At 40.3% G+C, this 15640-nt stretch overlaps 1 protein-coding gene across 37 annotated transcripts in view; it reads left to right on the top strand.

The window, feature by feature from the left end:
* Positions 1 to 15640, top strand: part of Nrcam (neuronal cell adhesion molecule) — a 288129-nt gene that overhangs the window by 137190 nt on the left and 135299 nt on the right. For all 37 annotated transcript variants that reach the window (XM_042260672.2, XM_016007847.3, XM_042260673.2 and 34 more), the window contains exon 3: positions 9898 to 9975. The gene's annotated coding sequence lies outside the window, so the exon portion shown is untranslated. The remainder of the gene's footprint in view (positions 1 to 9897; positions 9976 to 15640) is intronic.

The following is a 15640-nucleotide window of genomic DNA, read 5'->3' as shown; positions in this document are numbered from 1 at the left end:
AAACACTGTGTACATGGGGTTATTATTAGACTATGCAACAGGCATCCACTGGGGGTCTCAGAATTTATTTCCTGTACAGAAAGAGTATACATATGAGAAGTAGAGTAGTTTTTTTTTTAAATCATATCTGTCTTCTCTTGGCATGTGATATTGTAAGTCAGTGTTTTCCCCATTTGATAGTATTTAACTGATAACCATATTTTGAAGGAAGAAATCTTACTAATATGTGCTCATTGATTCAAGTTCTTAAATACCAATCAAATTCGTTCAATAATTAAATTTGTTTGTCACCGTCTGTGTCAGCATAAGATGACTTTATATTCATGTTTTCTGAAGTTTAGTATACTTTATTTGCTCAAACATTTCCACCGTGCTTCCCCCGCCCCCCACCCAAATATCTGCAAATTAATTTACTAGGTTCCCAAGTCCAGGTAACTTACTTTTAATAAAATCAGCTTTCAGTAGATTATATAATAGGATCTTAAAGATTTTGATGAAAATAAAAAAAATTAACAATTAGAAGTCTGCTTAAATTTCTTACCTGATCCGGATAATTCTTTGTTATCCTGAGTTCTGCCTTTCACCTGAAAGCTTCCAAGTGCTTCCTCTGTGTTTTAACTGCACAGGAACCTACTTGGAGTTCTTGGCTTCATTCTTCAGTTGTTAGCTTTTAAAATGAACATGCTTTCTGACCAGATCATCTTTTCTAGTTTCAGCATCCACAAAGAGCTGCCGGGCTTGTGTGTGTGTGTGTGTGTGTGTGTGTGTGTGTGTGTGTGTGTGTGTGTGTGTGTGTGTGTGTTAGGCCTCTGTCTGCCCCTCCAGCTCTCATTTGACCAGGTCCCCAGCTCCCCAACTCTTTCCACACTGTCCCACTGTCCCATCTCCATCCCTGGAGGTCTCAGTACAGCCGTCCTCAGGAAAGCTGCCCTGCACTAGGCCAGTCCTGGTCTTCAGACACCTAAGGAGAAGCACAAGTATGCCTCTCGGTACTGGTTCTTCAGTTCCAGTGTTGGGATTGCTTCACCAGTGCCTATCTCCTGCACTGAGCCAGAAGCTTCATGATACAGAAATGGTCTGTTCAAAGTGATGCATTTTCACCACTCTACACCCATGGCCACATCTTACCTGGGATCTCAGTATTACAGCAGAGTGCAGTGCTGGGTAAGGCCAATAATGCCTTTTCTCTCCCAGCAGTGTGCATAGCAACTTCAAGCACCGTGAAAGCCAGCCTGCAGGAAGAGAGAGTTTCCTGGACAGTTCAAATTGATTTCTCTGTCCTGCAAACAAAGTGTATGGTACCTTCAGAAATGGAATCTTACCATCTAGTTGTGGTGGGTAACCAGAACCAGAACCAGAACCAAAACAAACAAACAAACAACCCCCCCCCCCAAAAAAAAAACCCTAACAATAGCCTGTATTATTTTGAGCAACTCTAGGTCATCACTGACCTGTTCCTGGCACTGAGATTTTAGTTTTAATAACTCATATCTTCTGGGAACATCATTATTCACTGGGGTACTTCTGTTCAAACTTCTTTAAAAGTACATTTTATTTTGTCCTGTTTGGTTGTTCTCTCTTAGAAGCCTGTTCTTTTCTCCTGAGTGACAGAGAGGAAGTGGATCTGGATGGGAGGGGAGGCAGGGAGGGACTGAGAGGAGTAGAGGGAGGGGAAACTGAAATCAGGATATATGAGAAAAGAATCTGTTTTTTAATAAGAGGAAAGATTGAAAAAAATCATATCATTAATTAGCTTACAAACTAGTGGAATTTCAACAGGCTTCATACACCATTAGCTTAGGTTAGCCCCCTCCATCCTCCCCTTCTTCTCATACCTGTTCCCATTCCCACTTAAACTTGTAGCACTTAGGGCTCTCTCCCTGTTATTTCATGTCACACATACTCGACTATCCTTCTTATCATACTTTTTTAGTTGGATCACAAAGATTATTTCCCAAGCAGCTTCTTCATACCTACTTCATTTTTCTGAGACCTTCCCCTGTCTCCTCATTTACCTAGCCCACCACTCCTCTACCTGCTTGGGTTCTTCTGCCGTCAGGAATAACCCCATCAGTATTTTCATTCCACCTGTATTCTACCATCCTCCAATCAAATTCACCCCACTGCTCCAATGGCCTATGATCTATGGAACGACCCTCCGAGCCAAACAGTGGTTATCTTTGTTGGTTCATCTGTGTCTGGGCTTGCTGAAATTTTACATCCCCTCGTGAAGGATGCAGAGGGTCACAGGACTTTGACCTGAATATCCAGCCACTTCCTACTATCAGTTGCATGCCACCAGCGTGGACCACCATGTTAATTACACAGGGCCTCTGGGAAGAACCGGAGCATATAGGCTCAAGTGAGAATAGGGGAGGAGGCCTTCATCTGTAGGGCCATGAAAAAGCATCATCCCTGCTGGTCAAAGACTTTCTAGTGTGGCTTTGCTAGTTTATTGTGGGGGCCACCCGCACTCCAGTAAGTAACCTTCTGCTTATGCTCTGTAATTAAGCCCAATAATCTCACTGGTTCTCCAGAGTGACCTTCGGTGACTTTGTACCTCCTTTTGTCTTGGGACGTTAGGAGGAGGGGTAGATGTTGCTTACATCTCTGCTCAAGAAGGAATTTTAACAGCCACCTGCTTCTGGTTTCCTGGCTTCCACATCAAGTTGTTTCACAGAGTGTGTTTTTTTCTCCTTTGGATGAGAAGCTTCCTTATTTTACTTTCTTCTAGGAAGAAAAATTGACAAACTCACAAAGTACCATATTCATTACTGAGTCACTGTCCCAAAGACATCTTTCCAGTGTGGCTATGGTCCCTTGTACCAGACCCATCTGAGGCTGCTTATTTAGTGAGATTCCAGGTCCCTGTACATCTGCTGAACCGTACTTTCTCCAAAGCTCCATTCAGCCATCCCCATTTCCTCAGACACAGGGTTATATTGCATGTCAGCATAAAAAAAAAAAATAAATAAATAAAAATACCCTCTTTGTTTGCTGTGTATTTAGTGAACTTGAAAATTCATTCCTTGCTGTTATGCTAGGAAAATTTTAGGACCCTCATATATTCATTGACATTTAACCAGTTTCCTTTAAGCTTTGTCTTCCGTAGGCAAAATAATGGTACTTTGTTTCTATTAGCACGTATATGAGTTGCTCAATCTTTGTTGCTTTGTTGTTCTAAATATGCCAATATATTTTTTTAAATGAAATCAGTTTCCATTGATTGTAGACATAGACACAGGATCCATGAGGTTTACCTTAAGGGTTTATTGTGCTCACCATGTGCTGGCTTTATAGGTAGATACTATGCATACTATGACAAACGCCTGATGGGTTAAGATGTCTTTGATGATTCTCCACCTTATTCTTTTTTTTCCTTAATTTTATGTATATACGTGCTTTATCTGCATGTATGCCTGCACAACAGAAGAGGGCATCCAATCTCACTATAGATGGTTGTGAGCTACCTTGCGGTTGCTGGGAATTGAACTCAGGGCCTCTGGAAGAGCAGCTGGTGCTCTTAACCGCTGAGCTATCCCTCTCAACCCCTGTATCTTATTCCTTTTGAGGTCTTTTGGGTCTTTGAATCAAAATCAGAGCTTGCTGATCTGGATAGTGCCACTTCCTGCTTGTTTGGGGGTTCCCTCTCTGCTTCTGAGGCTAGCATTACAGGTGAACCGCTTGTGTTTTTCAGAGTAGATCCAGCCTTTGCATTCGTTCTGGGGAGCCGCTCCAGTTCCTCTTGCTTGCATAGTGAACACTTTAACTGTAAAAGCGGTCACCTTCCCATCCTCCCTAGACTCTTTTCATTCTGTTTTAAGATAGAGGCTCACTAAGTTGCCCGAGGTGGGCTGGAAACTGCTGTCCTATTTCTTTACCTTCCTGTGTAGCTGGGGTCATAAGTGAGTACCACCACATCTGGCCCACTCCTGTTTTCCATAAGTCATGTAGCTTGTCCTAAGCCCCAACAAGTTTACTAATCTTACAAAAGTAAAAATGAACTTAATGGTAAACTTGGGGCCCAAAACTCAGGACCCAGTGTCTCCAGAACCCCAGCTCAGCTAGGTTGTAGTTGAAGAGGGTTCCTCCAGGGGACATACAATAATTGTGATATTATTTGTGAAAACTTTGATTTCAAACCATACTATATGCAGTTTGAAATGTGTTTTTCATAGGTGCCGAAATGGGGAGAACTAGTCTTCAAGATTAGTTTGATTTTCCGCAGTGCTAAAATTGGCTATTGTACGGAAGGCATACGCTGGAGAAACATTAGATAGCTATCCATTTTAACAGGAATGCTTGTATTTTTCTCCCCAGTTAATATGTATGAACTGACCCCAAGTTCAATCTGAAATGTCAAAAGCAGGAAATTTTAAAAGAAACATTTAGGGACTAGTATAAGATTATGTACTGAACTTTTGGGAAGGTCAAAGACATATTTTTTTAAAATTATAAGTTACTGTCATTTTGTAGTCAGAAAGGAGCCAAATGGGGGCTGGAAAGATGTCTCAGTGGTTAGGAACACTTGTTGTCCTGACAGAGGACATGAGTTTGATTTCCAGTACCAACGTGGAACCAACCAACCATAGCTCTAGTTCCAGGGAATCCAATCCCCTCTTCTGTTCTTCATGGTCACCAGCCACATACTTGATGCATGTACATTCAGGTGAAATACACATAAAATTAAATTTAAAAAGCTAAAAAAATTCTATAAGAAGAGCAAGATAATTTTATGCTGCGTATATACATGATATGGGTGTATACACATATAAAATGTTACATGAGACAATTTTCAAAGTTGATGTTCTAAGAAGCATTTCTCAACTCTATTTTTCTTAATTATAAACAAAAAAAACATTGTCTCAACAGAAGAATAAACTTGGTGTGAGTGGTCTAAAGCTCAATGTTTCATTGTGCTGTCAGTAAGGAGACCAATGTTCATAACTCAGCCTCTAAACACTCTATGCCTTCATAATTACACCACAAACTATGAACCAGATGAGACCATGAGTGTCTACACTTGCTGATATTTCTTGCCTAATAGTATATACAAATAGATTTTAGTTACATTGAATACTATGGATTCTCATTTTAAAACAAAGAAATGCTGCAAAAAATGTCCATCAATAGCAGTTCACTTTAGGGCAAAGTGGCCACGACAGGTATATGCTTTTCTAAATTATTGCAATTTTGCTAAATACCTTTGACTCCCTCTTACTGTAATTGGTTTATTATGCGTGCAATGGCCTTTGCATTTGATTTTCACCTAGATGCCATTCATCTTCTCTGAAGGCTACCTCTAAAATGCATGAAATTTCTTCTTGACCTTTTGACTTAGGATTAGTTTTATTTCATACGATAAATTGATTGCATTTTGGAAAAGGAAATTAAATTGTTACTTGGTTATTGGTAAAACAATCCATAGAGATGATGAATTACCCTATACTGCTGACCTCAATGTATTTCCGAGTGATGAAAGCCACGGGTACAGTTGTCACTGCAAGAGCATTGAATGCAACACAAATTTACTTCCTAGGAATGTTTGGCATAGTTGTTGACATGGGAGTACAATTGATGTGTACTACTTTGGTGGTTGTTGCTTAGGGCTTGAAATTGCCACAGGAGACTCAAGGTGTGGCAATTCCTTGTTGATAATACACAAACAGGAGGATGAAATAATTTCCCTACGATGCTTTGGAACCAAACCTACGCAAGATCAAATGTATGCTTTTGTCAGAGTGTCTTGCCTCGACTGAATTATGTTTAAATAACAATTGACATGTTATCAAAATTATCTCAATCCTTTCTCATTTCACCTAAAATCTCTACTCAAAGATATTTTCTTCCCTACCCTATTCTGCAGTATTTTCATAATTTTGTGAAATGTCTGTCATAAAGTCAACTTGTCAGGAAAGCCAAGAAAGACTTTGTGATAGGATCTGTGGAGATTCAACCCTAGTCCACAGTGGTGGCATGAATCCACGAAGAGCTCCCAGACAGGGCTGTGTCCTTCTCCCTGACAGCCAGAGCATAGACATATATTAATCCTTCCTGAAGATTTTGACCTAGTTTACCCCTCTTCCTTGACTGCCTCTAATACTATCTTGGTTTTACCATGCTCTGAAAACTCCTACCTCAACCTTCCAAATGTTGGGATTATAATCCTGCATCAACTAACTCCTCTGATGTTCTCTTCCAAAATTGTGGTCACACTTCCTAAGTTTAACCTTGTCTTGTCTCAAATACTACAGGTGAAACAGAAAAAAAAAACCCACAAGTTTGGGGATCAGGGAGAAGGTATTTTATATTCTAGTTGTATTGCTGATCAGCTATGAGATTAGTGCTCTTACTTAGTCTCTCTGTTCCTGAATTTTTGCCTCTGTATCAAAGAGATATGATTATCAGATAGAATTTATTTATAGCTTGTTATATGGCCTGAGTCTGGGCCATAATAACATCTCATTAGATGTTGAGTGGCACATCTAAAATAAAAATTACCATAATTTCATTGACATGTTTTTCATTGCTAATGCCCCAATTTTTAGCTACATCCCATAGCTGTCTAAGTTTGGGTTTTAAGGAATGCTTTCAAGGCAATGTGGTATAGGTGCTTTAAACACAATGGGGGAAGCAAAAAGTTGGGGTAAAGATCTTCAGAAAGAGACATCAGCCAACTGCAAACTTTCTGTTTCTATTGATTGTTATCATATGCATGAATTTGTTTCTGAGATTTTAAAGAAAGAACTATGTAGGCAGAAGTTTCTGTCCCATTAGCAGCTCCCAAATAAACATACAGAGGCTTAATATTAATTATAAATGCTCAGACAAAAGCTCAGGCTTGTTACTAGCTAATTCTTACATTTATGTTAACTCACATTTCTTATTTGTGCTTTGCCACATGGCTTGGTACCTTTTCTCAGTACAACATGGCCATCTTGCTTTCTCTTTGAGTCTGCTGGCAACTTCAGACTCTGCCCTTCTTTCTCCCAGCATCCTCCTAGTTTTGTTGTCCCACCTATACTTCCTGTCTGGCTACTGGCCCGTCAGCTTTTTATTAAACCAATTCAAGTGACAAATCTTTATAGTGCACAAAAGGGTTATTCCACAGCAGAATGACCTCATGACCACTACCCACCAAGTTTCATAATTTCCTACTCAGACATGATAACTTGGGAATGAAGAATTATTGTGTTTTTTACCCTAAATACCCAAGAATTCTTATATTATGCTCAGCCCATGAGATCCCCCCAAAGTATATTTATAGTGAGGTTACTGGTAAAGCATGACAAAGTAAAATGTATTATTAGCCAAGGCTTTGGTATCTCATCCCAGAGCCGAGTGCCGTCACTCTAATCTGGAAAAGATGATGAACCCCTTTCCTGTGAATGAGATTTGTTTGAATGACATGGAAGCAAAGTGCTCCGTCTGGCAGGTATGATTCTGTTAAGCTTACACCAAGGTCACACATCAACACTCCCATGTAGAGGGGAAGACTGGTCTAGACCACGTATCAATTAAAAGAAAAGGACCCAAGTCCCTAGTGCCAAGTACTACCCTGGGTGGACCTACTCATCTGAAGTCCTGGGCAGGGCAGAAGCACAGAGCTGAGATGCTCTAGGGAGAAGGGTGATAGAAAGAAGGAATGAGAGCAGAGGTAGAAAAGAGGGAAAGGAGACTGCATCTAGATACTGACCTAACAAAACTACACCTGGAAAGGGGCACTCACAGAGTTGGACAAATTAACAATAACAAATTATTTCATTGATAAATTAAAATGTGTGAAATAGTAGCACATGTTCTTCATGTTAAACTATTTCCACCTGCATATCTCATATCATCTCAAGAAGTATTCAGTTGTGCGCTAGCTGGGGGTACTTGGGAAGAAGGCTGACATCTTGGATGCTGGTTACTATAACACCTCTTAGTTGACTTCCTTTTCTGCTTCCTACCATGCTTCAGTTCCCCACGCAAATAACACAATTTCTTTCCTCTCATCTAAAACCTTCAGGGACACAACATGTTCTCAGGGTACACAGTCACCGTTCAGACTCCCGGGCTGGCAGTGCTCACGGTGTTCTGTGTTTTGGCTTTAATAGTATATATAGCAACCCCCTCACTGTCCCCTCTACGGTGCCTGAGCTTTCACTGCTCTGTTGGTGGACTCTCCACACTTTGTCCTTTCTATTTACTTTATACCTGATGGTCTCTCTACCCAGAATGCTTTTCTGACCCTTCTTTAAGGTTCTAGTCAGTGATCCTCTTGCGGGAAGCCATCTTAGAGCTTCCTTGTAGAATTAAATATGCTTTTTTCTGAAGGCTCACAATGGTCTATAATACTGTATTTTATAGTGGCTTCTGATATTTCACGCTATAGCCCCATCGGCTTGTAAACTGAAATTCCTAGTAGGAGTGTCTTATTTATGTTTTATTTTTATTTAGTTTATTATTTGATATATATTTATTGCAACATATACATATTAACTCCTCAACCACATCTGTTGAACTGTTACTGTAGATATAGCTTCCAATTTTTTTTTTGTTAAAGCATGTGCTTACTGTTCATGCTTTTTTTTTTTTAAAGGTTTATTTATTTATTATGTATACAGAAGAGGGTGCCAGATTTCATTACAGATGGTTGTGAGCCACCATGTGGGTGCTGGGAATTGAACTCAGGACCTCTGGAAGAGCAGTCGGTGCTCTTAACCTCTGAGCCATCTCTCCAGCCCCATAGCTTCCAATTTTTATAAACACATTTAGAGGTTTTTTCTTTCTAAAGTAGTAATCAAATGTTAAGAAAAGAAAACCTTTATTACTTTAAAACTGATTTTAATTTCGAGAATCACTGATTTTGAGAACACTAAGGTCTAAGGTTTTTGTTCTGATAAGATAATAATTCATTAGATGCAAGGAGGATCAAGATAGCTTTACATGTAATTGAGATAACAAATTTTTTTATTTAAGGCATAAAATTTCACAACCCATGCATAAACTGAAGCAGTTGAACTCACTACATGCTTTTTTACTTGATTTCTGGAGTAATTTTTTTGTGGTTCATAGTGTCCTAACATTTGAATGCAGCCCAGGGTAGCTGAATTGATTCTTGTGTTTCTTCTCTGAAAGATGTTTTCAGTGGTTGATAGTGTGAGTTCTGTTTTCAAAAATACCAAGTCCAAAAAGATACAAATGCTCCCTTAGAAAACCTTGGGTGGCATTGAATTGCTTGACTGAAGGATGAGTTGTGATGTGTTCAGTGTGATTGCTGTGCGTCTCACCCAGGGTGTCTTTTCTTGGGTAACTCTTCTTGGGAATATTTGCTTAGGGAATGCTGAAGTTTGCAGAGGAGAGGAGTTGTGGATTGGAGAGTCGGGGGCTGCCTGTGACTGAGCTTTGGCATTGGTGCAGGTGGGATTTTCTCCTTAGATTCTAAGTGTTCTCATCAGCTCTTGATGATCTTCATTGAGAAGTAGGGCCTACAAATATAGGTAAAAGAATTCCTAGGTTCCTAAATAGAAAGCCTAAGTACCAAGCATAAGCTCACAGTCAAAAAGTGTTTGCCCATCCCATATGTATGTTCGTGTGTGTATGTATGCCTGTCTCTATTTCTGCCTATCTGTCCAAACAACCCTCTTTCTCCAAACTGGAAATAGGTCAGACTGAATCTCAGGTTAGAATTCTTTAATGGGAGGCATAATCACCCTAGTCACCTCTCTGGTGTCACTTTTGGTGGAAACCAGCAGAGAGATGTTTTGGCAAATGTATTCATAACTTGTGATTCTTGCAGGGATCTCTGCAATTGTGTGTCTCATCAGGGACTCTGTTAACTTATTGACAATTTACTATGATTGATGGCAACCAATGTCCTGTTAACATTTTCCTCCACTCTTCACTTCACAGAGCAATGCTAAGACAACCTTTGACTTAAAAGAATTAAAAAGAATACCACTTCTTCAAGTAAGAAGACTTGCTTCAAAGGTAGGATCTGCATTTTTATACTATTTAAATTTTTAAAGGGAATTATACTGTAAAATATGTGATTTGCAGCATTAGTGTCATGTTTAATACTTTTCATCCGAGAGCATGATAAAAGACAGGAAGGAAGACTACAAATGCAGAGACATTTATCATCTTGCTTGCCAAAGAAGATGGATCAAATACACACAGAAGAAAGCCAGCCTTGCTGTCTATTCATTGTACGGGAGTAATGGTTGGCTTTACTCAATCATGACTCATTAAGCACAGAAAATAGCACTGTTGATTAAAAAAAAAAATCCCCAAAGGAACTAAAGGTTAAAAATTATAGGGTGCTATTAATAAGAAAATCATTTCTATTGGATCTGATCATATATCAAAAACCTGAAAATATGGCATCCTGTTTTTCTGGTATCTCCGAACAATAAAAATATTAGTCCCAAAAACTTAAATATGACTTTGAAACGTGTTTCCTGTCTTGTAAATCCTTTCCCAAACCCTTGTTTCCCACTCTTCCCACTGCCCATCCCACTCCACTTGAGTCATGTAGGATTATTCACTCCAGGACAGACCCTGCTGGGTCTGTGATGCCTTCTGAAAGGCCATCTATTGTAGTACTGCACTGGGTGAAAAATATCTTAAACAGAAATCTGGAACATAGTTCAGAGAGCTAGATCTCAACCAACAAGAGCTCTCTTCAAGAACTGTAAGGGCCCATTGTTCAGATGCCTGGTTCTGTACTTCATAGGTTTCATTAAACAAATGAATTCTCATGGATTTTAATTAAGAAAAGAAGATGGCCTGCAAGATTTTGAGGTAGTAAAATCCTTCCATCATGTTTTGTCCATTGTTCTTGAGAAAAGTTGATCTGCTGAGATGTCATTTTTGTAATTAAGAGGAAATGATTCATGCCTCTGGCTGTATTTGCTATCACTGTGCTGTCTAGAAACTGATTTCATATGATGGATTCTTATGGTATTCTAAAACCCTGTCAGAAACCCTCCATTTCAGTAGGCTAGAAATGCATACTGCTTGTGATAACAGCAAGACTTCTGTAGACAGTTTGTGGCATGTTTGCTATGAGGGGCATAAGGTAGCAAGTCAAGTGCTTACTTTTAGGTTGTAGTTTCTAGTGCGGGGGGGGGGGGGGGCGGTATACCAGAAGGCAAGGTAAGCCAAGTGACCCCGAGGATCACTTGAAGTTGTACTTGAAGGAGGCAGTGATAGGACACAACCTGAGTGCTTTCCCATTTAGTAAGGCATTGTGGGGTGGCTCTAAGGGAATTTTCCTGGCAGGCAGGATATGGTACTTTCTCATTGATGTTGTTCAAAAAGATGGTTGGCTTTCAGAATCTCTTGTCTTTTAGAGAAGGAAGTGAAAAGACTGCATTGCACCTTTCTTAGTACATACTTGCTGATCTGTTTGGCTAGCCTTTTAAGTGACTAATGAGAACTTTCACTTGGCAGGCTGTTAGAGCTTCTGAAATATCTCATTTTGTCTTTGTGAATAGACTCATCTGGCCAAAACTGAACACTGAGAATCTTCCTAATTTTTGTCCCTTGCTTCACAAAGACGCACTGAAACGTCTCAAAATTCTAAAGCATGCTTGTATTCCGAATGTCCCCAGGCTATTCAGCCATTGGCCTCTGACATTAGACTAAGAAAGTTGTGGGGGTGAGGAGGGTGAGCAGTAGAAAACTAACTATAGCAACTTAGTTTTCAGTTGAATTTCCCACAGTTGTTAGTGCATTGTGGCGCCTAAAAGATTTGAGGTGCCAGGGCTGTGTGCTGTTTGGGAAGCCAACATCCATCCCAGATCCTTCTCAGAGAAGTGGTACTTGTCTCTTCCTGTCCCATGTTGGATATGATAAACAGCATTTATCATTTACCATGATGTGTAAGTGTTCTCGTGGAAAGTCTACATTCCTGTCTTATTTGAAAGTGACGCCCAAGTTTCCTTAATTTGGAGTGTCTTTAATGTGCCAATGTGAGGAGTAGGGGCATATCTGCCATCACATCATTAAACTGGTTTCCACCATGGCTATATTACTGCATCTGAAGCATGTCCACACTTGGCAGATTGTGAAAAAGGGAAAAATTCTAGCAGTCTGAAAGGCTATTGGACCTGTTTGATTGTTAATGACTTGAATGCTGTTATTTTGCCTGGACTTGTGGGATTGGGTTGTTCATTTATCTTAGAATGGTAATCATAGTTTCAATAGGTAATAGAACTGACAGGAATATATGATTTTATAATTCAGTTGATTTGTAAATAGAAACAAGTATTTCACTGGAAAACCTAAACAGGAACATACGTTTCATACTATCTAACAGAGAAGGGATCTTTCTAAGGCTCAGAAGTTCATCTCATGTTATTAGATACTAGTCAAAACCAGGAGACACAAAGTGTCTACAGAAAGACTATATGCCTGCCCCTCCCCTCAACCTGGAAATGGAAAGCTTATGAATAATTCAGTTATCCTGGGAGTCCTAGAATTTGCAAAAGCCAAGACAAGGATATAAATTTATTATTTTATTCAGTTGAGTTTATTTGATGTTTAGACATGGAGAAAATAAGAATACCCTTTTGTTGTAGTTGCTAACTCTAACTCTCTCTTTACCCAGATGTATCGGGAAGACAATATCCAGATACCAACTAAGTGACAGCATCTCTTAGGCATTGCTACATGCACTGACCCTCTATGGTGGTCACAGCAAGCTTTTCCCAGATGAATTACTCACCCACAGGCAGCGTTCCTTGGAAGTCCAATAATACATTGAGTAATGTTCTGTTCTTACATCCCGTGTATTGCCCAGCTTTTGTTACACACACACACACACACACACACACACACACACACACACACACACTGCACTGAGAAACTTCTCTGGGTATGGTTTGAGAACTGCACTGCTGTATAGCTATAGAAATATGAATTTAGCAGGTAGTTTGATACTATGTCTATTTAGCAAACTAATAGTAGTAGGCTCACCTCTAGGACCTATAAGCTCCATTATTGTTGTTATTTTATTATTATTATTATCTTGGCAGCAGATTTTACAGTACTGGTGAGATACTTTCATCCTGTGAAATAGCCCTTAAATACAATAAAAAGTTATTGATTACTTCTATAACATTTATGCTACTATTATGCTAAGTGGTCATATGTTGCCACACAGGTTGTTACTTTAGCTCATAGAGTTTCAGGCTGGGTAAGAATGATAGTTTTTCTCCATAGCAGCCATATAGTACCTTCTAGTACTATGAAAGCTAGCCACAGGGGAGGAATTCCTTGCTTAGTCCAACTGATTTTTCATGCCCTGGGACCAAAGGTTTGCTGTCTTCAGCAATAGTGTCAACTATCCAGTTCTATAGGCCACCAAGCAATGTCAACCATCTGTGTTGTGTTAGAGGGTCTTGGGACAATTGTGACCAACAACTAGAGGGGAGATATCTAACACCTGGCACTGAGCTTTCTAGTTGACAACCTATGGCTTCTAGGAGGAGCTTTATTTCAACTAAACTTTATTTATTGTATGTGCATGAGTGTTTTTCCTGTACACACATGCATGTCTGGTGACCATGGAGGTCAGAAGGTCCCTGGCATTGGAGTTACTGACGGTTGTGAGTGCTGGAAAGTGGGCCCAGGTCCTCTGCAAGAACAAGTGCACTTATCCATTGTGCCATCTTTCTAGCCCCATCCAATTAAAGCCTTTTATAAGATGCTTTTTAGGAATCTTAGAAAATGGTACTTTCCATGCGGCTTTTACAAATGCCCTCACTATTTTTTATTCATGTCCCAAATCTCTCCTTGCCCTACCCTACCATCTCCCTCCCCACTTAAACCTCCCTCCCCATTATCCCCTTTGTTCATTTATGTGTGAAGTCTAAGCAATGCCGTGTGTCTTGAAGTTATATGGAATTATATTAAATTCCACATGCAGTGCATCTATAGGGAGGCTGAATTCTACATTTCCTGAGACTTATCTCTGGAGTGGTATCAGTAACTGAGATGCCTTTATTAATTGCATTACTTCTGCCCCCTTCCTTCTGTCTTCATGTTTCTTGAGGGACTCACGATTTTTCCTATGGACAGCTTTTCCTCCTCCTCCTCCATTACTTCTGCCTGATCCATCTTGTAACTATTTCTGAAAGCTCAGAAAGTCCATTTGGGTGGTGTCTCAAGAAAGAAACCAACATTTGCCTTGGGAGCTAGCTGGGCACATGGTGACAGAAGGAGGAGAAAGATGGAATTACGGTTTTGTAGCAATAACAATCACTGTTAGTATTCGGTAAGAAATCCTGCAACTTGCATGCATCCCTAGCTCTCTTCCCACTGTAGTCCAATAGGGAGCAATACCTGCTTTGACACTGGAAGGAGATGCTTGCCTGACTCACTCCAGTGCTGGAAATGTCCAACAGCTTAGCATTTAAGCACCACACGGCTGATGCAGTGACCTTTGCAAAGAACTCATGGAGGACACCAACTGGATCAGATTGTTTATCCTGCTGCACTTCTGACTTACAGCTTTTCAGTGTTTCATAGGGTCGCCAGAATTAGAGCTGGTGATGGGATATGGCTACCTCAGTGGGCCATGCTTTGCAGGATGCTTTAGTGACCTGAAAGACATTTTAATGACCACAGAAGTATACCATACTGAGGGAAGCCACCCTCCTGTGGCCCTCATTCTCAGCAAATGTGAGCTCTATTAAAATAATTTAACCTATACAAGGCATTTTATTCCAAATTATAATAACAAATGGTACCCCTTATTCACACATCACAAACCGCCCTTTAGTGAACTTTAAGAATTGTGAGGTATGAGATGCCTGGCAGGGATGCTTCAAACCTCCTGTGTTCAGGACTGTGTGTACTCAAGGCACAAAGACATGTGTGCCTAGGTGCTGGGAGGGTGTTATCATGCCCCTCCATTTCAGCATCTGGACATTTCATCCCTGGCTGCTTTTGCGGGGAGTTGAATCCTGACAGGAGGGTTATCTAGGGAACTACCCAGGAGGAAAATGAAGCCCAGTGTGGAGCAGGAGACCAGGTCTAGGCCCCTGCTGGTAATACAGTATGTTGCTGTCACAACTGACTGCATACACAAATAGATGCTTTCCCCACCCCCATTCATTTTGTTTTCCTTTGCTTGGCTTTCCTTTATTTTGCCTTTCGTGACAGCATTCATTTTGTAAGGCAAAGAAAAAACATCCTTTGGATGGATTCAAGTTTTCATATCTGCAGAAGACTGTTCTACAGCTTTTGTCAAACTAAGCCGTTCTATAAAGAGTCTTTGTTTCTGGTCGACTGTTGTGGCAAGCAAGTCCATAAACTCCTAGAAACACAGGAGAGAATGCTTTCTATTCAGAGAGAGGAGTAGGATATGGTGCATAGAGCCAATGTTGAGAAGGGTTTTGTTTGCTGCAGCAGGGTGGAAATTCACATTCAGATTGATGCTCTCTGCTATTTAACACGGTGCAGTTAAACAAAGGGGCATGGCAGCCTTCATAGCCGCGTTGATTAATGCATTCCTTGAATGTGTTGATTAATGTGTTCCTAGGAAGCCTCCTTAAGCTGCCCCTGCAGCTGAGGTGTGTCCATGAGCCTCCTCACCTGCTGCTGCCTCACTTACACGGGCTCATTTGCACATGGGTCTTCTGTGTGT

This window comes from Peromyscus maniculatus, chromosome 14 (genome assembly GCF_049852395.1).
Source record: "Peromyscus maniculatus bairdii isolate BWxNUB_F1_BW_parent chromosome 14, HU_Pman_BW_mat_3.1, whole genome shotgun sequence".
Lineage (NCBI taxonomy): Eukaryota > Metazoa > Chordata > Mammalia > Rodentia > Cricetidae > Peromyscus > Peromyscus maniculatus.
Note: the sequence above shows the minus strand (reverse complement) of the source record. Positions and strands in the feature narration are given on the sequence as shown.